Source organism: Bufo bufo, chromosome 3 (assembly GCF_905171765.1).
Source record: "Bufo bufo chromosome 3, aBufBuf1.1, whole genome shotgun sequence".
Classification (NCBI taxonomy): domain Eukaryota; kingdom Metazoa; phylum Chordata; class Amphibia; order Anura; family Bufonidae; genus Bufo; species Bufo bufo.
The window spans coordinates 695,268,554-695,294,060 of record NC_053391.1 but is presented as its reverse complement, the minus strand read 5'-3'; the positions used below and the strand labels follow the sequence as shown (position 1 = coordinate 695,294,060).

At 45.8% G+C, this 25,507-nt stretch overlaps 1 protein-coding gene across 11 annotated transcripts in view; it reads left to right on the top strand.

Moving 5' to 3' along the window:
- Positions 1-3,709: 3,709 nt before the first annotated feature.
- Positions 3,710-25,507, top strand: part of LOC120996579 (NACHT, LRR and PYD domains-containing protein 12-like) — a 335,847-nt gene continuing 314,049 nt past the window's right edge. For 10 of the 11 annotated variants that reach the window (XM_040426591.1, XM_040426587.1, XM_040426592.1 and 7 more), the window contains exon 1: positions 3,710-3,821. The gene's annotated coding sequence lies outside the window, so the exon portion shown is untranslated. The remainder of the gene's footprint in view (positions 3,822-25,507) is intronic. The other variant, XM_040426585.1, reaches the window with a different exon arrangement.

Below are 25,507 nucleotides of genomic sequence, written 5' to 3'. Positions count from 1 at the left end.
GCCGCATTGTCACATTGCATTTCAAGGGGCCGCAAAAAAAAGTTAATCAGCGCTTGTTTGCATCAGCCTATTACACAGGCTAATGCTAAGTGTCTGGGGAGGAATGATCACCACCGCAGTCATTCCTCCCCATTCACTTCTATCGATTATCGGCAGCACATTCCTGATTACACGGGGAGATGTGCTGACGATAATTGTACGTCTTTCATCCTGATAAAATATGCAAATCATCCGACAAACGAGCGGTTCCTTGTTTATCGGCTGATCAGCGGCACGATTATACCGCCAGATATCAGGAATGATCGCTCCTACGAAGACTTGTCCCCAGTAATTGTCCTGAATATCGTGCCGTGTAACAGGGGCTTAGAGATTTCCTGGTAAAAGATAATTTTTAACCCATTCCTACAGCATGGGCCTGACACAGAAGATTCATACTCTCCAGCTCCCTGCCGCCCCCGCTGTCTCCATCGTCTGGTTCCGGCGCTGTTTACATCCGGTTGGATATGGGCATAGTCACTTGTACCTCTCCAGCCAATGACTGGCTTCTGTGGTGATGTGGCCACGAGCAGCGTGTCACCGCTAAAGTCCGTCATTTGCTGGAGAGGTGCTCCGGGACCGGAGGATGGCGACCGCGAGAGCAGCACGGAGCAGGAAAGTGGGAATCTTCTGTGTCAGGGACTATGCTGCAGGAACTGGTTAAACATCATTTTAACTGGGAAACCCCTTTAAGTGGCGACGTTTCCTTCTTGCCTCCTGTTCACTAATGAGCGCTTTACTTCACTGCAGAGGACGGCGATCAGCGGTTATTACCGCCTCCTGCACCCCCAGATATACTGCAGGTGACCCGCAATAACCAGTAAGCACTTTCCCTGGAGGCTCACGCACACGGCCAATGTTCTAGTCCACATCTGAGACACATTTGTTTATGTGGCTTAGATGTGGACCCATTCACTTCAACGGGGCCACAAAAGATGTGGACAGAACTCCATGTGCAGACCGCATCCGTTACTCCATTCTGCAAAATGTAGAACACACATGGCTGGTGTCCTGCGGACCAAAAGAAGAGGTAGGTGTGTATGAGGCCTTACTAGCCGGGAAAGCACTTACTGGTTAACCCTTTAATGACCAGGCCTGAAAAGGCTTTAATGACCAGTCACTTTTTTGTGATTTAGCGCACGTGGTTCAAACACTTTTGTATCTTTTTATTACATAACACAGGGCTTTTTAATATATTTTTTTATGGGGAAATTGTACAATTTTCTTTAAAGGGAGTCTGTCACCAGAATTTCACTTTTTTAACCCTTCCCACAGCTCCCTAGCATGCTTACAGTTAATAAAAGCGTTACCTCTGGCATCAATCCTGGACTTATAGAACCCTCCAAAACGATCTTTATAAGATATGAAAATGAGGGCTCGCAAGTGCCCAGGGCGGCGTTACTCTCTTAGGTGCCCTGCTTGCTCAGCCTTTTCATTGCGTCCCCCCGCCCCTTCCTACCCTCCGCCCGCCCATCCTTTCCCTCTGACCGCCTTTGTACTAACTTGTTATTCTGCCGATATCCCGCGCCTGCACACTCATTCCTTTGGCCGGCGCATGCGCACTGCAATGCCCATTCCTTGTACGGCATCACAGTAACTATTGCGCATGCGCCGGCTAACGACGCGAAAACACAACAAAGGAGGCGGTCCATCGGCGTCGTTAGCCGGCGCAATCGCAATAGTTACTGTGATGCCGTACAAGGAATGGGCATTGCAGTGCGCATGCGCCGGCCAAAGGAATGAGTGTGCAGGCGCGGGATATCGGCAGAATAACAAGTTAGTACAAAGGCGGTCAGAGGGAAAGGATGGGCGGGCGGAGGGTAGGAAGGGGCAGGGGGACGCAATGAAAAGGCTGAGCAAGCAGGGCACCTAAGAGAGTAACGCCGCCCCGGGCACTTGCGAGCCCTCATTTGCATATCTTATAAAGATCGTTTTTGAGGGTTCTATAAGTCCAGGATTGATGCCAGAGGTAACGCTTTTATTAACTGTAAGCATGCTAGGGAGCTGTGGGAAGGGTTAAAAAAGTGAAATGCTGGTGACAGACTCCCTTTAATGTAATTTTTATTCAAACTATAGCTCATTATTTAAATATGCAAATTATTATAATTAGTTCCCTATATGTGTTGGATCGTTTTATTATACAGTATGTATAGTTTCACATGAATGTGGTGATAATTGTAATGGTTTTGGTCGGTGTGTTTTTTTTTCTTCTTTTATATATTTTACTATTTTTTATTTATTTTTTTCCTTATTTTTTTAAATATATTTCTGCTACAGAAAGACCTTTGGGGGACACAAACTTTTTTATTTTGCACATTTTCCTTTTATTTGTATTTTATTTATTTTGTATTTTTAAACCGCAGGTTGTGCCCCCCGGTCTAGAGGAAGGGAAATACCTTCCCCAGGTCAATAAAGTGGAGGCAATACAGAACTGGCCTAAGCCCGTAAAGAAAAAGCCGGTCAGGGCCATTCTGGGCATCACTGGGCACCACCGTCGGTTTGTACAAATTTTACCTCGACCGCAGCACCATTGAGAGACTTAATGAAAGGCCCTCAGTCAGTAATGGCGCAGTGGACCCCAGAGGCCGAGAAGGCTTTTCAGAGCCTAAACTCTGTCACAACTCCATTAGTAAATGTGCCCCAATGTGTTGCTACGTACAATCCAGTTCTGGTTTTTATGGACGCCAGTCCAGGAATTGTTTTCCTTATAAATAGGCAACAGCTTCTGTCCCTACAGACTTAGGACTCGGGCACACGAGCGCATTTTGTTTCCATGTCCAATACGTTTTTTTTTTTAAGCCTGTATGTGAAACCATTCACTTCAATGGGGCTGCAAAAAAAAAAAACGGAAATGACTCTGTGTGTATTCCGTTTCCATATGTCCGCATGTCCCTTCCGCAAAAAAAAATGGAACAAGTCCTATTATTGTCGGCATAACGGTCAAGGACAGGACTGTTCTGGCCAAGCTGTTACGTACCATAAAATGCGGAATGCACACGGACATCATCCATATTTTTGCGGATTCACATTTTGTGGGCCACAAAATACATACGGTCGTGTGCATGAGCCCTTATTTTCTGGCTACTGAGGAGGGGGCTGGAGCCCAGAAACACGTAGAGCTGAACTGCATTTTATTAAGCAAGAGCCCGAACTTCTGAGAAAAATCGTATTTCTCTTATCAAGAAAAACATTACGCTGCCACCACCAACAAGCGCACTCTCCACGGACTGTACAACTACCCGCAATATAGCACCGCGCAGATGGAAGAGCGCACGGCGCATGTACGCGGCCCCATCCGCAGCGGAGAAGTTGTATTTAAACACAAGCGCTCCAATCCGCAGGTGGGCAGCAGCGCACAGGACGTAAAGCGCGGTGAGGTATAGCCGTACCTGCCGCATGTATTCAGGAAGATTATCTATCCGACACTACGGAGCGATCAGAGCGCGGCTATTGTATTATGTTACTATACGGGGGATTCTCTTGCTTTTTTATGATTTTATGGACCCGCAGCACAAAACTTACACATTTCTGGACTGGACAGTAAATTGTGTTTTACACTTGTATTAGACGCTTCCTGCACCGCATTCTGCTCATGTATTTATTGTACTTTATAAAGAAATATTCCTAATATGTTCCTTGAGACACTGACTAAATAGTATTCACACTTTATAGGGTTAATATCAGCAGAACTAAAAGTGTAAAAGGGGTGGTTTCTCCTCCTCTGCACTCGGCCTTTCCTCTTCTCCGGAGATCTGGTTCTTCTACAAGCTGTGTACGGCTTTCAGGTAAGACATTCATCTCTTATATTCAGGGTCTCTTGTGTTATGGTGGGGGTCTCACACTGCTCCCTGATATGAGGGGGTCACAGACTTCCAGGAAGATCCACTTCTAGGTCAGGGAGTTAATACTGAAGAAGAAAATCCGGGGTGTGACACAGAGGACAAACTGCGGTATATACTCAGGGCCGTCTTTAACCACCTCAGCCCCCCTAGCTTAAACACCCTTAATGACCAGGCCACTTTTTACACTTCTGACCTACACTACTTTCACCGTTTATTGCTCGGTCATGCAACTTACCACCCAAATGAATTTTACCTCCTTTTCTTCTCACTAATTGAGCTTTCATTTGGTGGTATTTCATTGCTGCTGACATTTTTACTTTTTTTGTTATTAATCGAAATTTAACGATTTTTTTGCAAAAAAATGACATTTTTCACTTTCAGTTGTAAAATTTTGCAAAAAAAACAACATCCATATATAAATTTTGCTCTAAATTTATTGTTCTACATGTCTTTGATAAGAAAAAAATGGTTTGGGTAAAAGTTATAGCATTTACAAACTATGGTACAAAAATGTGAATTTCCGCTTATTGAAGCAGCTCTGACTTTCTGAGCACCTGTCATGTTTCCTGAGGTTCTACAATACCCAGACAGTACAAACACCCCACAAATGACCCCATTTCGGAAAGTAGACACCCTAAGGTATTCGCTGATGGGCATAGTGAGTTCATAGAACTTTTTATTTTTTGTCACAAGTTAGCGGAAAATGATGATTTATTTATTTTTTTCTTACAAAGTCTCATATTCCACTAACTTGTGACAAAAAATAAAAAGTTCTATGAACTCACTATGCCCATCAGCGAATACCTTGGGGTGTCTTCTTTCCAAAATGGGGTCACTTGTGGGGTAGTTATACTGCCCTGGCATTCTAGGGGCCCAAATGTGTGGTAAGGAGTTTGGAATCAAAATCTGTAAAAAATGGCCGGTGAAATCCGAAAGGTGCTCTTTGGAATGTGGGCCCCTTTGCCCACCTAGGCTGCAAAAAAGTGTCACACATGTGGTATCTCCGTACTCAGGAGAAGTTGGGGAATGTGTTTTGGGGTGTCATTATACATATAGCCATGCTGGGTGAGAGAAATATCTTGGTCAAATGCCAACTTTGTATAAAAAAATGGGAAAAGTTGTCTTTTGCCAAGATATTTCTCTCACCCAGCATGGGTATATGTAAAATGACACCCCAAACCACATTGCCTAACTTCTCCTGAGTACGGCGATACCACATGTGTGACACTTTTTTGCAGCCTAGGTGGGCAAAGGGGCCCACATTCCAAAGAGCACCTTTCGGATTTCACCGGCCATTTTTTACAGATTTTGATTTCAAACTCCTTACCACACATTTGGGCCCCTAGAATGCCAGGGCAGTATAACTACCCCACAAGTGACCCCATTTTGGAAAGAAGACACCCCAAGGTATTCGCTGATGGGCATAGTGAGTTCATGGAAGTTTTTATTTTTTGTCACAAGTTAGTGGAATATGAGACTTTGTAAGAAAAAAAAATAAAATAAAAATCATCATTTTCCGCTAACTTGTGACAAAAAATAATAAATTCTAGGAACTCACCATGCCCCTCACGGAATACCTTGGGGTGTCTTCTTTCCAAAATGGGGTCACTTGTGGGGTAGTTATACTGCCCTGGCATTCTAGGGGCCCAAATGTGTGGTAAGGAGTTTGAAATCAAAATCTGCAAAAAATGGCCGGTGAAATCCGAAAGGTGCTCTTTGGAATGTGGGCCCCTTTGCCCACCTAGGCTGCAAAAAAGTGTCACACATGTGGTATCTCCGTACTCAGGAGAAGTTAGGCAATGTGGTTTGGGGTGTCATTTTACATATACCCATGCTGGGTGAGAGAAATATCTTGGCAAAAGACAACTTTTCCCATTTTTTTATACAAAGTTGGCATTTGACCAAGATATTTCTCTCACCCAGCATGGCTATATGTATAATGACACCCCAAAACACATTCCCCAACTTCTCCTGAGTACGGAGATACCACATGTGTGACACTTTTTTGCAGCCTAGATGCGCAAAGGGCCCCACATTCCTTTTAGGAGGGCATTTTTAGACATTTGGATACCAGACTTCTTCTCACGCTTTGGGGCCCCTAAAATGCCAGGGCAGTATAAATACCCCACATGTGACCCCATTTTGGAAAGAAGACACCCCAAGGTATTCAATGAGGGGCATGGCGAGTTCCTAAAATTTTTATTTTTTTGGCACAAGTTAGCGGAAATTGATTTTTTTTTTTTGTTTTTTCGCACAAAGTCTCCCTTTCCGCTAACTTGGGACAAAAATTTCAATCTTTCATGGACTCAATATGCCCCTCAGCGAAAACCTTGGGGTGTCTTCTTTCCAAAATGGTGTTATTTGTGGGGTGTTTGTACTGCTCTGGCATTTGAGGGTCTCCGCAATCATTACATGTATGGCCAGCATTAGGAGTTTCTGCTATTCTCCTTATATTGAGCATACGGGTAATGAGATTTTTTTTTTTCGTTCAGCCTCTGGGCTGAAAGAAAAAATGAACGGCACAGATTTCTTCATTCCCATCGATCAATGTGGATGAAAAAATCTCTGCCAAAAAAAAAAAATGGAGGGGAAAGGCGTCTGCCAGGACATAGGAGCTCCGCCCAACATCCATACCCACTTAGCTCGTATGCCCTGGCAAACCCGATTTCTCCATTCACATCAATCGATGTGGATAAATAAATCATTGCCTGGATTTTTTATTTTTTTTTATATACAAAGTGTTTGCCAAAGTATATGAACACCGCCGCCTCCACAGCTCATATGCCTCGGCAAACGTATCTTTTACTGCAGAGGAGAAATCTCGTCTTGCAGCGCCGCATACACCGACTTGTGTGTAATCTGACAGCAGCGCAATGCTTCTGTCCGAATGCACATCAGTGCTGCAGCTAGTCGATCGGTTGGTCCACCTGGAAGGTAAAAAAAACAAAACAAAAAAGAAAAAACCAGTCCGCAACGCAATAAATTTATTAACTTTATAATAACTTTTGAACATAACATATAAACTTTATTGAACTGAACGTTAACTTTTATACTTACCGGTGATTTTTTATTTATTTTTTTACCTTTATAGAACAAACCTCTCCTTCCCCATGGGACAATGTGCAAAGCGCAAATCGCCCAAAGATGTGGCGAAGTACGTTATGCACTTTATCCCAGGTGAAAGGAGAGGTTTGCAGCAGCTGTGAGAGAAAGGGCCCTAATAGCCCTGTGTGCCTGTCCTGTGAGATGCAATCCCTATGCTAAGTGTACCTGTGTGTGGTACTTCCGGAAACACTCCCCTAAGCATAGGGCAGAGTGGTCAGGACAGTCAGGACAGAAATAGCGGGTGTCACGCCTTATTCCACTCCTGCTACAGACACAACATTTTTTTCGGGGTGACGGTTGGGTTGAGGTACCAGCAACGACACTGGGGAAATGTCGCTCGTGTAGACGGCTAACTACACTGGTGGTTGGGGCCACGGAACCTCCTGGATACAGGAGGTTCTCGATGATCTCTTCCTGAAATTTGAGGAAGGATCCCGTTCTCCCAGCCTTACTGTAGAGAACAAAACTATTATACAGAGCCAATTGAATTAAATATACAGACACCTTCTTATACCAGCGTCTGGTGCGTCGGGAAACTAAATAGGGAGCCAACATCTGGTCATTGAAGTCCACACCCACCATGAGCGCATTATACTCGTGGACACAGAGGGGCTTTTCAATGACACGGGTTGCCCTTTCAATTTGGATTGTCGTGTCTGCGTGAATGGAGGAGAGCATGTAAACGTCACGCTTGTCTCTCCATTTCACCGCGAGCAGTTCTTCGTTACACAAGGCAGCCCTCTCCCCCCTTGCAAGACGGGTGGTAACGAGCCGTTGGGGGAAGCCCGCGCGACTAGTTCGCGCGGTGCCACAGGCGCCAATCTGTTCTAGAAACAAATGCCTAAGGAGGGCCACACTTGTGTAAAAATTGTCCACATAAAGATGGTACCCCTTGCCGAATAAGGGTGACACCAAGTCCCAGACTGTCTTCCCACTGCTCCCCAGGTAGTCAGGGCAACCGAACGGCTCCAGGGTCTGATCTTTTCCCTCATAGACACGAAATTTGTGGGTATAGCCTGTGGCCCTTTCACAGAGCTTATACAATTTGACCCCATACCGGGCACGCTTGCTTGGGATGTATTGTTGAAGCCAAGGCGCCCGGTAAAATGTATTAGGGACTCGTCTACGCAGATGTTTTGCTCTGGGGTATACAAATCTGCAAATTTCTGGTTGAAATGGTCTATGAGGGGCCGAATTTTGTGGAGCCGGTCAAAAGCTGGGTGGCCTCTGGGACGGGAGGTGGTATTGTCGCTAAAATGCAGGAAACGCAGGATGGTCTCAAATCGTGTCCTGGACATAGCAGTAGAGAACATGGGCATGTGATGAATTGGGTTCGTGGACCAATATGACCGCAATTCATGCTTTTTAGTTAGACCCATGTTGAGGAGAAGGCCCAGAAAAATTTAAAATTCGGAAACTTGGACTGGTTTCCACCGGAAAGGCTGGGCATAATAGCTTCCCGGGTTGGCGGTTATAAATTGTGTGGCATACCGATTTTTTTCTGCCACGACTGAGTCCAAGAGCTCCGCAGTCAAGAACAGCTCAAAAAATCCCAGGGCCGAACCGATCTGAGCTGTCTCAACCCGAACTCCAGACTGGGCGGTGAAAGGGGGAACTAATGGTGCGGCTGAAGTTGGGGACTGCCAATCAGGGTTTGCCAGCACCTCAGGGACTCGAGGGGGTCTACGGGCCCGTCTTTGCGGTGGCTGCGACGGGGTAACTACTGCACGTGCCACCGTCCGTACCAGCTTCAACTGCCCTTCTGGTGCTCGCTACTTCACCATGTTGTACGGCAGTGCTGGTACTAGGTCCAGGGAGGGCTGCGCTGCTGGTGTATGCCTCACCACGTGATCCGACAGCGCCAGCCCCACTCTGCTGCTCTTGAAGCGGATCCTGCATAACCTGTGGTCTAGCGACACGGGGCCGGGTACGCCTGGTGCTGCCAGGGACCTCAACCTCCTCGTCCGAACTTTGGGTCAGAGAGCCACTGCTTTCTATAGGTTCATATTCTGACCCGCTAGATTCGTCAGATGAGGGTTCCCATTCCTCATCCAACTGGGTCAGAATCCTGTAGGCCTCTTCAGAAGAATACCCCCTGTTTGACATTTGGGCAACTAAATTTAGGGGTATTCCCTGAGACTACCCAAGAAAAAAAGCAAGCCTGTCTTACAAAGGGGAGGCTAGCGAAGTACCGGAGGCCGCTGCGGTTGATAAAAAATATCAAAACTGATTTTTTTTATCGCCGCAGTGCGTGTAAAGTGAATGTGCAGTGATCAAAAAAAATTATTTTTTTGTCACTGCGGTGGGGCGGGCGTGAGTGAACGCACGTGTGGGCGACCGATCAGGCCTGATCGGGCAAACACTGCGTTTTGGGTGGAGGGCGAGCTAAGGTGACACTAATACTATTATAGATCTGACTGTGATCAGTTTTGATCACTTACAGATACTATAAAAGTACAAATGCTGATTAGCGATACGGTAATCAGCGAATCAGTGATTGCGGTGCGGTGGGCTGGGCGCTAACTGACGCTAACTACCTAACCAAGGGGCCTAAACTATCCTAAAACCTAACAGCCAATACTATTGAAAAAAAAAAGTGACAGTTTACACTGATCACTTTTTGTATTTCACTAAGTGATTAACAGGGGGCGATGAAGGGGTTAATTTGGATGATGGGGGTGATGGAAGGTGATCTGGGGCTAAGGGTAGTGTTTGGTGGGTACTCACAGTTCAGTCTGCTCCTCTGCTGGATCCAACCGACGAAAAGGACCAGCAGAGGAGCAGAGAAGCCATTTAACACCTTATATTTACTAATATGATCTGTTATATGGCTTCTGATTCGGTTTTTTAAAAATCAGCAACCTGCCAGCAACGATCATTGGCTGGCAGGTTGCTGATGCAATACTCCTCGAACTTTTGCCGGCCTGCGATGCGCATGCGCAGGCCGGCTGTGACCAAAATCTCGCGAGAGGACGCGCCGGCGCGTCCAGGAGGAATTAATCAACCACCTCCAGGACGCGTCGCTGCATTCGGCGGTCCGGAGGTGGTTAATATTGATTGGACCCTGGGCAAGAATTTACTTGGGCCCCCTGGATCCCGCCCCCCCCCCCCCCCACACTTTGCTGTACTTGCTATACAGCAGCACTTACCTGTCACGTCCAGGGCCTCCAGGTGACGTCTCCTCTCTCTCATCATCTTCTCCACTCGGTCTGGACAACTTCTTTCAGCCGCCTCGTCTCTGCAGAGTGTGACACACAGACATCTTAGCTTCCTCACTTTCTATCATTATCCCCCAACTGGAGTCCCCACAGTGTTATCCTGCTGCTTGCTGTGCCCCCCCACCCCCCAGGGGTGTAGCTATAGGGGGTGCAGAGGTAGCAGTCGCTATGGGGCCCAGGAGCATGAAGGGGCCCAAAGACACTTGTGCCGCATAAGAAGACACACAAAGCACCGAGGGAAGGGGGGTCCAAGCTGAACTCTTGCACCGGAGACCATGAGCCTTTAGTTACGCCCCTGCCCCCCCCCCCCAATACCCCCAAATACTATCCTGAAGAAACATTACTGCCCCCATAGTAATAGTGCTCCTCATAGTCCCACCAATAGTAATTCCCTTCTAGAATGCCCTCATTAGTAACACTGCCCCAACCGTGATAATGCTCCTCAACAATGCCCCCATTATTAGAAGAGCCCTCCCATATTAATAATACCCTCACAGAGTCCCCAGTATAAATAAGGCCCCCTATTGTTCCCCCAGTGGTAATAAAGCTCCCTACAGACCCCTCAGTAGTAATAAGGCCCCCATAGTGCTCTTAGTAGAAATAAGGCGGATCTATAAGACCCTCCTATAGAGCCCCCAGTAGTAAAAAGACCACCTATAATGTCCCCTGGATCTGCAGTGCCCCCTGCAGTTATAATCCTCCCTCCACCATACAGTCCCATGTAAATAACATCACCTCCTCCCCAGCCGCCTCCAACGCACAGTCCCATGTAAACATCACCCCCTAAGGCTACTTTCACACTTGCGTTCGTGCGGATCTGTCCTGTACTTGTACAGGACGGATCCGCACCGATAATACAAACGAATGCATCCGTTCGGGAGCGATTCGTTTGTATTAGATTTAGATTTGAATTTCTAAGTCCCAATACAGATCCGTCCTGACTTACATGGAAAGTCAATGGGGGACGGATCAGTTTACAATTGCACCATTTTGTGTCAATGCAAAGGGATCCGTCCCCATTTACTTACATTGTAAGTCAGGACGGATCCGTTTGGCTCCGCAAGGCCATGCGGACACAAAAAAGCTGCTTGCAGCATTTTGGGGTCCGCCTCCAAAACGGAACGGGGGGCCGTACGGAGCCGAACGAATGCATTCTGAATGGATCCACATCCATTCAGAATGCATTGGGGTTAAACTGATGCATTTGGGGCTGCTTGTGAGAGCCCTGAAACGGATCTCACAAGCGGATCCCCAAACGCAAGTGTGAACGTAGCCTAAACATTAAGTCCCATGTACATAAACATCATTCCCCCCCACCATCCACTTTCAACATACAGTCTAGGGATCGACCGATTATCGGTTTTACCGATATTATCGGCTGATATTCAGGATTTTGCCCGTTATCGGTATCGGCATCTATTTTGCCGATATTCCGATAACGTATGGGGAACAAGGATCGGGCTGCTCTCAGCGCTCTCCGTGTTCCCTCAGCAGCACAGGGGAGATGGAAGCAGTGTCTCCTCCCCCTGTGCTGCCGCTGCCAGTGAGAGGAAGGAGGACAAGAGGAGGGGCGGGGCTGTGGCTGCTGCGCCACCAATGAAGAGAAATCTCTCATTCATTCATATACAGGAGGCGGGAGCTGGCTGCAGAATCACATAGCCGGCTCCCGACCTCCATGTGCGGTAGCTGCGATCTGCGGTAGTTAACCCCTCAGGTGCTGCGGATCGCAGCTACCGCTCATAGAGGTCGGGAGCCGGCTATGTGATTCTGCAGCCAGCTCCCGCCTCCTGTATATGAATGATTGAGAGATTTCTCTTCATTGGTGGCGCAGTGCGCCCCCCCCCAAGCCCCCCAGTATTAATCATTGGTGGCGCAGTGCGCCCCCCCCACCCCCCAGTATTAATCATTGGTGGCAGTGGCCACAGGATCCCCTCTCCACTGCTCCTCCGATCGGAGCCCCAGCAGTGTAATCCTGGGGCTCCGATCGGTTACCATGGCAGCCAGGATGCTATTGAAGCCCTGGCTGCCATGGTAAGCTCCATGCTGCTGTGTGCACAGAGCAGCAGGGACAGTGTGAGATCCTATTCACCCTGATAGAGATCTATCAGGGTGAATAGGACAAGGGTTCTAGTCCCTAAGGGGGCTAAAAGTTAGTAAAAAATTAATAAATAAACATCAAAATATTAAGTATAAATGAAAGAAAGATTTTAAAAAAATATATAAAAATACACGTTAACAATAAACATATTAATTTACAGCAGATTTGTGTAGGGATTTATTTTTTTTCAAAAATGAAAATTACCAGAATGTCGGTATAAATTATCGTCTATCGGCCTGAAAGTTCACAAATTATCGGTATCGGCCCTAAAAAATCAATATCGGTCGATCCCTAATACAGTGTCACAGCCAGACAGCTGAGAAGCTCTGACAGGAGCTTTCCAGATCCTCCTCCTTGAATTTCCTTGTTTTGGTTTAGTTCCTCATCTCGTTAGTCTATCTCAGCTCTCATGCAGTTGGACTGATTGCTGCCCTTTAAGTTCCTCCCCATAATACAGTAGTGTGCGGCTTATACAACTTCCTGGAGTGTGTGTGTGCATGCTGTTTCTATTTCCCAGTCCTCTGCAAGATAAGTGCTGTTCCTTTATTTGTTATTTTCTGTCTGCTGGATTTTAGGAGACCCTGACTCCCTCCGTGTCTAGTGTAGGGAGTCGGTGGTCGTGTCCCCTCACTATTGTAGGGTATTCAGGTATTAGATAGCCGAGGTACGTGACTATGCGCCCATCCACCTTTGGGGTGTTCGCATAGGCTGAGCAGTGAGGGAAAGTTGCAGGTCTCATGCAGGGGTCTCCCTTTTGTTCCTTAGTTGTGGATCCAGTGAGTCATTGATTGTATTACATTGTCTTGTTTCCTGTACACCATCCGTGACATACAGTCCCATGTAAATAACATTACTCCCTCTCCCAGCCACCTCAAGCACACAGTTCCATGTCAATAACATCCCTCCCTTCAGCCCTAACATACATCCTAGTTAAATAACTACAACTCCCAGCATTGCTCTGCCTCTCCCTTCACTTACCTCTCCAGTGCTCATATACAGACATCAGCATTAGGCTCCTTCTCCTCTTCACTCCGGTCCAATCCTGCACTGGTCACATGATGGTGACATCATCCAGGTCATCCTATCACAGCCTGTTTTGCTGATCACATGACCTGTGATGTCACCACAGGTCCTTCACCTCTTCCCATTGTACGGCAATACATTCTGTACTGCAATACATTATGTGGCAATACATTGTACGGCAATACATTCTGTGTACGACAATACAGTTGTATCTAGCAGGCAGGCAGGACATTTGGGGCCTGGGACAAAACATCAGGGGCCCAGGCCCCGAATGTTTTAACCTAGCGACGCAGTCACTAGTCAATGGGAGTCGGGAAACGGAGCTCCCTTGAGCCCCCAGGAGCAACTGGGCCCGGGGCAGCTGCCCCTTTTGCCCTGCGGCAAAGACGGCCCTGTATATACTGTAACTATACAGACGGTCATATACCTGACCACATACCGTCCACAGAAAGGACAAGCTGCGGTATATACTGTAACTATACAGCCGGTCATATACCTGACCACATACCGTCCAAAACAGAGGACGAGCTGCGGTTATATACAGTAGCTATACAGCCATACACCTGACCACATACCGTCCACATATAGCACGAGCTGCAGCTATATACTGTAACTATACAGGCATGAACCTGACCACATACCATCCACACATAGAACAAGCTGTGATAATAGACTGTAACTATACAGCCGGTCATATATCTGACCACATACAGTCCACACACAGGACAAGCTGCAGTTATATACTGTAACTATACAGCCATATACCTGACCACATACAGTCCACACACAGGACAAACTGCGGTTATATACTGTAACTATACAGCCAGTCATATACCTGACCACATACCGTCCACACACAGGACAAGCTGCGGTTATATACTGTAACTATACAGCCAGTCATATACCTGACCACATACCGCCCACACACAGCACAAGCTGCGGTTATATACTGTAACTATACAGCCATATACCTGACCACATACTGTCCACACACAGGACAAGCTGCAGTTATATACTATAACTATACAGCCAGTCATATACCTGACCACATACCGTCCACACACAGGACAAGCTGCGGTTATATACTGTAACTATACAGCCAGTCATATACCTGACCACATACTGCCCACACATAAGACAAGCTGCGGTTATATACTGTAACCATACAGCCAGTCATATACCTGACCACTTACTGTCCACACACAGGACAAGCTGCGGTTATATACTATAACTATACAGCCAGTCATATACCTGACCACATACTGCCCACACATAGGACAAGCTGCGGTTATATACTGTAACTATACAGCCATATACCTGACCACATACCGTCTATACACAGGACAAGCTGCGGTTATATACTGTAACTATACAGCCAGTCATATACCTGACCACATACCGTCCACACACAGGACAAGCTGTGGTTATATACTGTAACTATACAGCCAGCCATATACCTGACCACATACCGTCCACACACAGGACAATCTGCGGTTATATACTGTAACTATACAGCCAGTCATATACCTGACCACATACAGTCCACACACAGGACAAGCTGCGGTTATATACTGTAACTATACAGCCAGTCATATACCTGACCACATACCGTCCACACACAGGACAAGCTGCGGTTATATACTGTAGCTATACAGCCATATACCTGACCACATACTGTCCACACACAGGACAAGCTGCGGTTATATACTGTAACTATACAGCCAGTCATATACCTGACCACATACCGTCCACACATAGGACAAGCTGCAGTTATATACTGTAACTATACAGCCAGTCATATACCTGACCACATACCATCCACACACAGAACAAGCTGCGGTTATATACTGTAACTATACAGCCATATACCTGACCACATACCATCCACACACAGGACAAGCTGTGGTTATATACTGTAACTATACAGCCATATACCTGACCACATACCGTCCACACACAGGACAAGCTGTGGTTATATACTGTAACTATACAGTCATATACCTGACCACATACCATCCACACACAGGACAAGCTACGGTTATATACTGTAACTATACAGCCAGTCATATACCTGACCACATACCATCCACACACAGGACAAGCTGCGGTTATATACTGTAACTATACAGCCAGTCATATACCTGACCACCTACCACACACAGGACAAGCTGCGGTTATATACTGTAACTATACAGCCAGTCATATACCTGACCACATACCATCCACACACAGGACAAGCTGCGGTTATATACTGTAACTATACAGCCAGTCATATACCTGACCACCTACCGTCCACACACAGGACAAGCTGCGGTTATATACTGTAACTATACAGCCAGTCATATACCTGACCACATGCCGTCCACACACAGGACAAGCTGCGGTTATATACTGTAACTATACAGCCAGTCATATACCTGACCACATACAGTCCACACACAGGACAAGCTGAGGACAAGCTGCGGTTATATACTGTAACTATACAGCCAGTCATATACCTGACCACATACAGTCCACACACAGGACAAGCTGCGGTTATATACTGTAACTATACAGCCAGTCATATACCTGACCACATACCGTCCACACACAGGACCAGCTAGTGGCAGGCGCAGCATGTGGCAGGCACAGCACTATGAAGTGCCTTTTGTGCTGTGGCATTAGAAGAATTTTGATATCTCTGACTTGTAGTCTAACCAGACTGTCTATTAGGGTCTATTCACACGTCCGTGTGTGTTTTGCGGATCCGTGGATCCACAAAACACGGATACCAGCAATGTGCATTCCGCTTTTTGCGGACCGCACATCGCCGGCACTTAATGGAAAATGCCTATTCTTTTTTTTCTTTTTTTTATAAATATATTTTATTTTACAAATAGTAGATCTACAGTATTCCATTTTGGTATCACAAAACATTAATACAGTAGTACATAGTGTCATCATATACTAAGATTTTTAACCCCCCCTTCCCTCCCTCCAACCCCCTTTTTTCCGCGGAGCTACTGTCTTTACGCCTAGTATTGTCGTTTCAAGTTGCCCCATATCCGCATCCAAGTTGCCTTTTTTCCTGCTGTTTGGGCAAGGATGCATTCATATTGCTTAACCCTGTTCATCCGTTCCATCCACTCCTGAAAATTTGGGTATTCCGAAGTGCCCCAATACTTAACAATTAATATTTTGGCCAGTGCAATACCCCGAAGCCAGAGTGTCTGCTCAGTTTTATTTTGGTCAATCTCTGGGAATGCACCCAGGATAGCATAATTAATGCAAGCCTCATATTTCATGGGGGAACTATCCCGCAATTTCCAAAATATTTTAGTCCAGTACTCTTTTATCCCTGGGCATTCCCAAAGTAGATGTATAAAGTCTCCTCTATCTTTATTACATTTATAACAGTTCTGTTTCCTATCGTTGTAGATGGTATGTAAAAAGGCTGGTGTATAATAGAGACGGAGTATAATTTTCAAAAACATCCATGCATGGGCAGCGGAGACCGTCGATCTTTTAATATTTCTGTACACCGCGTTCCACGGGATAGGTTCCCCATTCTGCAGGTCCTTTTCCCATTTAGCCTCACTTCTAAATATAATTGTTTTAGTGTATTCATATTTTAATTTTGCATAAATGTGTGATATGGAAGTGTTAAGGGTCATATCATAACAAAAATCTAAAAAGGTGTTCCTTACAATATTTAAGTAATTTTTATTCTCCGTGTAGTGAATAGCGTGTCGTAATTGTTCATATCTAAATTTATCAATACATCCTAATGTAATATCGGGTAGGATTTTATTTAAAGGCTTAAGCTGTCCTTTATGAAAAACTTGTGCAATAAGGCATATCCCATATTTTTCCCAATATTCAACATCACCCATTAACATAACTTGTGATAGATGTGCATTCCCCCACAGTGGGGTGTAATGAACTGCCTGGGTTACTCCAACCATATATCTAAGTTGTTGCCAAATATACCCGAGCATCCTACCGAACGGGTTCATTATTATTTTCTTCTCCATGGTGCCAGTTTCGAGAATGTGAAAGAGATCCTCCCAGGGTCTACAGTGCTCCCCATAAATAAGCCGAATGCATTTATTCTTTCGATTCCTCACACACCATCTCAATTGGGCGGCTATATAGTATCCCTTTAGAAAAGGGACGGAGAGTCCGCCCTCTTCTTTGTATAGATATTGTATCTTAATTCTGACTCGTTTGCGCCCCTATATTAGTTCATTGAAGAGGGATTCTAACTTATTGAAAAATTTGTCTTCTATCGTTATTGGGCTAGCATTAAATACGTATAGTAACATTGGAAGCAACGTCATTTTTATAAGTGCTATGCGATTAATTTGTGACAGGGGAAATTTAAGCCATGTTCTGATTTCTTCCTTAACTCTATCTATTATTGGAAGTATGTTCAGTTTCGTATAATGTTCCAATTTGGTCCCTATCTGGATGCCCAGATATAATAAAGAATCTGCTGGGGTCAGTATACTAACTCGGAGATTGTGACCGGGCGGAACCGGACGTTTTAATGGCAGGAATTTTGATTTCTCCCAATTTATCTCATATCCTGATAGGCACCCAAATTCATCCAGACTGTCCATGACCCTGGGCAAATTCATGTATCCTCTCCCCAGGAATAGTAACATGTCGTCCGCATAGAGACTAATTTTGTCATCCTTTCCCTCACACCCAAAACCGGATATTTCCCCATCTGCTCGAATCTTACACGCCATTGGCTCCAGGAACAGCGAGAAGAGCAAGGGGGAAAGGGGACAACCCTGGCGTGTTCCGCGTGTCAAGGGGAAAGGGGCAGAGTATACGCCATTAATTCGGACCCTAGATACTGGGTTTTGATACAAAATACGAACCCATTTAGAGAAGTATTCACCTATTTTAACCCAGGACATTACTCTCCAAAGGAAGGACCACTCCACCCTGTCGAAGGCCTTAGCGGCGTCCAAGGACAGGATGGAGCAGTCCTCCCCATCCCCCATCTGAACATTCAGAAAGGCCCTCCTTACATTATCCTGTATATTCCTTTTCGGAATAAACCCGGTTTGATCCGCGTGGACGACTTTGTGGATAACTGTTTTTAATCTGTTCGCTAGCAGTTTGGCCAAGATTTTATAATCTGTGTTCAACAGAGAGATGGGGCGATAAGATGTGACTGACAGCGGATCTTTCCCTTTTTTAGGAATCAATGTAATGGTTGCTTCCATCCATGAGGGGGGAAGAGAACCCATTGTCCAAGATTGATTTAATACCTCCAACATTTGGGGAAAAATCATTCCCCCGTGTTTTCGGTATATTTCAAATGGAAAACCGTCCATCCCTGGGGAGGTATTGCCCTTAATGGTTTGCAACGTGGTTTGTAACTCAATCAGTTGAATAGGTCTGTTCAACCAATCAATATCTTGTTGATCAAATTCAGGGATCTTGATGTTATCTAAATATTGATCTATTTTTTCTCCCTGATTTTGGGGCCCAGCTTCATATAGCATTGAGAAATATCGGGTAAACTCCCTTAGAATATCGTCGGGGTCTCGTAGAATAGTTCCCGCCTCAGTCCTAATTCCGGTTATATTATTACTCCCCCTTTGATTCTCTACTATCATAGATACCAGTCTACTTGGTTTCCCGGACTCGCTAAAAGTTCTCAACCCCGAGAAGAACATTTTATTCTGCGCTTTTTTATATAGATATTGTTTATATTCATCTTGTATTTTTTTTAATTGATGTTGTTTTTCTGGGGTATTTACACGGGTGATCTCGTTCATTGCCTAACCAAGCAGGCCTTCTATTTCTTTTTGCGTTTCTGCAAAGGCATTTTTCTGTTTCCTAATTTGATATGAATATATACCTCGAAGGAATGCCTTAAGCGAGTCCCAGACCATATGGATATGGGTTGAGTTAACGTTATCGCTCCAAAAGAGCTTTATTTCTTCATTAATCTTGTCCAGATCCTTTATTAATGTCATCCAATGAGGATTGAGTTTAAAATTTTTATTTTGATTTGTTTTATTCTGGTTCTGCAGTATTACCATGACGGGGCTGTGGTCAGAAACGCCATGACGTTCATAGTTCATTTTTTTGACCTTATTAATGAGCCCGGGGCTGGCGAGGGCCAGATCAACTCGCGACATGGACCTATATGTATTACTAAAACATGAAAATGCTTGCTTATCTCCATAAAGAGACCGCCAAATATCGACCAATGCCATTTCTTTACACATTCTGAAAAGTAAGGTACTTGAACCGGGACTCAATTCATAATTATTTATGGTAGAGATCCGATCCTTTCTAATGTCCATGACCGAGTTGAAATCGCCCATCACCAGCACCGGGCACTCCTCTCGTGCCGAGATATAATTCATCAGTCTACATAGTACCGTTGTCGTAAAGGGAGGTGGGATATATATGAAGGCAATAATTCTCCTTTGCCCCTGCCAATAACAGTGAAGAAAAATATACCGGCCCTCTTGGTCGATTAGCTGTTCTATTGGATCATAATCTACCTGTCTGTGCACATAAACGCTAATTCCACGAGAGTATGTGGAATAACAAGAATGATATTCGTGGGAGGCCCATCTCATTCCGCCGAGCGCTGCCACTTTTTCACCTGTGAGATGTGTTTCTAGCAAGGCCACTATAGCTGGTAAATGTCTAGAGACCAAATCGAACACTACACACCTCTTGACTTTATCCGCAAAGCCGCGGATATTCCAGGTCAATATTCTAGACATCCCTTATATATTTTTTTTTTTTATAATTGATCCCTCCTACCTTTAAGGCAGCACTGGGCGGAAGGGCAGGGGTGCCCCCAACGATACACCTTCCATACATCGACAGTACCCCGCGGAAAAAAGCCCTCCCTCCCACCCTCCCAAGACCCCCACCCCCACCCCCAAAACCCCCACTCCCCTCATGACCTGCGAGTCGCAAACTGTGACTCATAGGTCTCTAACTATAGACTATCCCCCCCTTCCCCCCCACCGTCGACCCCCCCGTCTCCCCCTAGCAGCACCACGGGCAGATTACTGAATGCCCTTAGAGTCCAACCAATCAGCTGCATCCTTTGGGTTGGAGAAAAACTGGACAGTTTCTTTATATATAACCCGTAATTTCGCAGGGTACATCATAGAGTATTTTAGTTGTGCTTGTATCAATCTCTTTTTTACATCCTTATATTCTCTCCTTTTATCTTGCGTAACTTTAGAGAAGTCCGGGTATATCTCTATATTGACGTCATTATATTTCACCGTTTGTATCTCTCTTTTCCATCTAAGGATATAGTCCCGATCTCTTGAGGAGGTCATTCTAATTAACAATGGCCTTGGTGCTGACCCTGGTGGAGGTTTTCTTGTTGGAATACGATGTGCTCTCTCCACTGTGGGTGTTGTAGCTGCCTCTGCCGTTTTTACGTTATTTGACAACCATTTTTGAAAAAAGCCTGTGGGGTCATCTTTTTCTGCTCCTTCCGGGAAGCCCACTAATTTGAGATTATCTCTCCGGGATCTGTCTTCCAGGTCTGCCATTTTTTCCTTTAGTGCTTTATTATCACTTTCTACTATTTCTAACCTTTTTTTAATCTGCCTAGATTCTTTTTGCAATTCTGTGGTTAGAGTTTCATACTCTTTGACACGTTGCCTCATTTTGTTTAGATCGTCTCGGATTAATGATATATCAGTCTGCACTGCTGCTACTGTGGTTGTCAGTGTGCTTAATGATTGATTAGTTGTTCCGACTGCCTCCAGTATACCCGCTAATTTACGATTGATATTACTCATCTGGTTATCTGCTTCCGATACCGGGTTCTCTCTTGCCCTATTTACAAGGTTTTCATTCTCTTCACAGTCCTCCATTTGTGATGTTGGTTTCTGATTACTCCTTGTTTTAGCTGGTGGGGGAGGGGATTTAAGATATTTGTCTAACTGTGTCCTTGCAGTACCCCCTTTGGGTGAAGATGTTCCAATAGACTTTCTGTTAGATAGTTTAGGGGCCATATTTATTTATTTATTTATTTTTCCCCTTTCTTTTTCCTTCCCTTCCTTTTTCTTTCTTTTCTCCCCTTTTTTTTTTTCTCCGTACGGGACTACTTTGGAGGGTGATACTATTATTAAGATATCTAAATTGAATGTCATAAATTTCCTGTAACACAGAGTGACAGTCAGAGAGTCTTACGTATCCTCGCTCTTCTTCTTTCTTCTTAAGTCCCGAATTTCCTGGGTTTTGAGGAAGCTCGTAGTGGGGTTCTCTTGATATCCTCGGCACGATCCACCTTCACCACTCAGCAGCGCTCCCCCCCGCCGACGTTGTTCAACGGTCTTCACCCGCTCACTGAGAGGTGGACCGTCACGGCTGCCTGGAGCTTACAGACTCATGGGTCCAGAGCCCAAAAGGACAAAGAGACAGATTTTAGAGTTTAAACAAAAACACAATGTCCAGCAAAACGCAAAAACTCAAAAACAAAAAAACAGAACAGAGGCAGTGCCAATTCTGGCGCACACTGCTGGGACAGCATCTAAGGCTGAACCCACAGCTGCACAACACACCACAGCTATCAGGGGGCGACTCCACGTATTGATCAAATAGAACCGCAAGCAAGTGGGGAGTCATAGGGTGGAACAGCGGGCAGGTAAAGTGGAGACGGTGATGGAGGCCAGGTGCCGCTTCCTTGATCCAACAGCTCCCCTCCCCTATTCAAAACGGCTTCTTCAGCACGACCCCGTGAGCAAGGCATAAAGGGGAGACAGTGGGGGCACACAGAGTCCACTCACCATACAGTTCCGGAGTTAGTAAGTTAATGCGGAGCAAGTGGGGCCCCAGCCTAGAACAGCCTGAAACAGGCATAAACCCCAGACACCCCAAACATCCAGCTTCCAACTTCAGGCAGAGCAAACAGTGCCCTAGGCAACAGAGGGCCAATCCGGAGAGCCCGGCGGACACCGGCAGCAGGGGCGTCAGCGTCTAGGTCAGCGTCTCAGGCGGAGCGGCAGAGCCGCCGGCAGCAGGCAGCAGGGGCATCGGCGTCCAAGTTATCGGAGCAGCGAAGCCAGCAGAGCGACAAAGCCCAGAATGACAGAGGGCCAATCCCAAGAGGCCCAGCGGACATCAGCGGACTCAGACAGCGGGTACGTCAGTATCGGGGCAGCGTCTCAGGAGCTCAAAAGCGGCATTGCCCGTGCTGCGTCCAGGGCAAGAGTCGGGGCCGGCGTTGGGGGCGGGGAGGACCGCTGCACGCACGCTTCCTACGTCATGCCGCCGCGCCTGCTCCTCTATCGTAATTCTTTGCCTATTCAATTTTGGACAAGAATAGGACATGTTCTATTTTTCTCAGGAACGGAATTGCAGACCCGGAAGTGCAGATCCGCAATTCCGGATCCGGGCAGCACATTGTGCGGCCCCATAGAAATGAATGAGTCCGCACAGAATTGTGGACATGTGAATGGACCCTTACTTTGTAATTCCTCTAGCACCGTTCTATGGAAACAGTAGGTTTAAAGAGCACACCAAATGCTTGAAATAACTTCTTTATTAACTTCAACTTTCTTCATATATAACACTGCCGACTCCGCAGCAGATAGTCCATGTACATAACACGTGTTGAAAACATATCACAAAATGGCGGTATGATTAAGATGGTGGTTCAACTGTTCAATCTTGTCATTCAACATAAAATGGTGGATTTATTTATCTGTTCAGTATCTGTACTGTCACTTTATGTTATTTAAGCACTTTATGATCTCTCTGAGAGGTATATCTAAGATTTGACCGATAGTTCTACTGATCTGTATGCAATTTGTATGGATTGATTTTTGTATGCTATTTGTAGTTTGCAATTGTATGGTTGCAATTGAATTTGGCAATTTGAATTTGGTGGAACTGTAAGTAAACACTCATATATAACTGGTTCAGTATATAGTGCTAAACTCAATACTAACAATATGAACATTATATAACTGTTCTAAATACCTATTTTGGCCTCTTGGTCCCATAATACTGGACTCTCAGTGGTGTGAATGTGATCTTCAGCTCCTGTCTCTGGTGAATAATGATTCTAGCAGCAGGAGCTGGGGGAATTCCCAGACAGGCTGTGTGTGAGGCTGGCTGTGATTGGTGAAAACTATTGCTGTGTGAGAAGCTGGCTTTGATTGGTCTAGACGTCTGCTCAGCAACAACAGATTAACACTATACTTTCTGTTGTTTCTGCTGTGTCACTGAACTTACCTTACATTACAATCTTAAATGAATCTTAAAGGCATATTATCTTTTTCTGCTTCTGTGAACACAAATAATAACAGTTATATGATATCCAAAACATGATGTCACAGTAAATAACTCTGCTTTTGTCTTTAACACATGAACATAGGAACTGTATTAAGGTTATTAGCAGGTCTAGCTGAATACACATATAAACTATACTAGCAACCTAGGACAGGTCTTAGCTGGCCAGCTACACAGCTGCAGTTATATACTGTAACTATACAGCCGGCCATATACCTGACCACATACCGTCCACAGAAAGGACAAGCTGTGATTATATACTGTAACTATAGAGCCGGTCATATACCTGAGCACATACAGTCCACACATAGGACAAGCTGCGGTTATATACTGTAACTATACAGCCGGCCATATACCTGACCACATACCGTCCACAGAAAGGACAAGCTGTGATTATATACTGTAACTATAGAGCCGGTCATATACCTGAGCACATACAGTCCACACATAGGACAAGCTGCGGTTATATACTGTAACTATACAGCCGGTCATATAAGTACTAGACAAAGATAATAGGAATAGCTCACTCCTATGTGATCAGGGAGCAGGTGCTCTAGTCCAAATGACTGTATCACCCTTAGGCCTCATGCACACGACCGTATTTTTTTGCGGTCCGCAAAACGGGGTTCCGTTTTCCCGTGATCCATGACCGTTTTTTCGTCCGTGGGTCTTCCTTGATTTTTGGAGGATCCACGGACATGAAAAAAAAGTCGTTTTGGTGTCCGCCGGGCCGTGCGGAGCCAAACGGATCCGTCCTGAATTACAATGCAAGTCAATGGGGACGGATCCGTTTGACGTTGACACAATATGGTGCAATTTCAAACGGATCCGTCCCCATTGACTTTCAATGTAAAGTCTGGAGTCCCTTTTATACCATCAGATCGGAGTTTTCTCCAATCCGATGGTATATTTTAACTTGAAGCGTCCCCATCACCATGGGAACGCCTCTATGTTAGAATATACTGTCGGATATGAGTTAGATCGTGAAACCTCATTTCCGACAGTATATTCTAACACAGAGGCGTTCCCATGGTGATGGGGACGCTTCTAGTTAGAATATACTACAAACTGTGTACATGACTGCCCCCTGCTGCCTAGCAGCATCCGATCTCTTACAGGGGGCCGTGATCAGCACAATTAACCCCTCAGGTGCCGCACCTGAAGGGGTTAATTGTACTATCATATCCCCCTGTAAGAGATCAGGGCTGCCAGGCAGCAGGGGGCAGACCCCCCCCCCCCCTCCCCAGTTTGAATATCATTGGTGGCCAGTGCGGCCCCCCCCTCCCTTCCTCCCTCTATTGTAATAATTCGTTGGTGGCACAGTGTGCCCCCCCCCTTCCTCCCCCTATTGTAATAATTCGTTGGTGGCACAGTGTGCGCCCCCCCCCCCCTTCCTCCCTCTATTGTAATAATTCGTTGGTGGCACAGTGTGCGCCCCCCCCCTTCCTCCCTCTATTGTAATAAATCGTTGGTGGCACAGTGTGCGCCCCCCATTGGCCCCCCTTCCCTCTATAGCATTAACAACATTGGTGGCCAGTGTGCGGCCTCCCATCTCCCCCCCCCCCCCATCATTGGTGGCAGCGGAGTTCCGATCGGAGTCCCAGTTTAATCGCTGGGGCTCCGATCGGTAACCATGGCAACCGGGACTCTATTACAGTCCTGGTTGCCATGGTTACTTAGCAATAGTACAATAGTAGAAGATTCATACTTACCTGCTGCTGGCTGCTGCTGCGATGTTCGTGTCCGGCCGGGAGCTCCTCCTACTAGTAAGTGACAGTTCATTTAGCAATGCGCCGCACAGACCCTGTCACTTACCAGTAGGTGGAGCTCCCGGCCGGACACGAACATCGCAGCAGCAGCCAGCAGCAGGTAAGTATGAATCTTCTACTATTGTACTATTG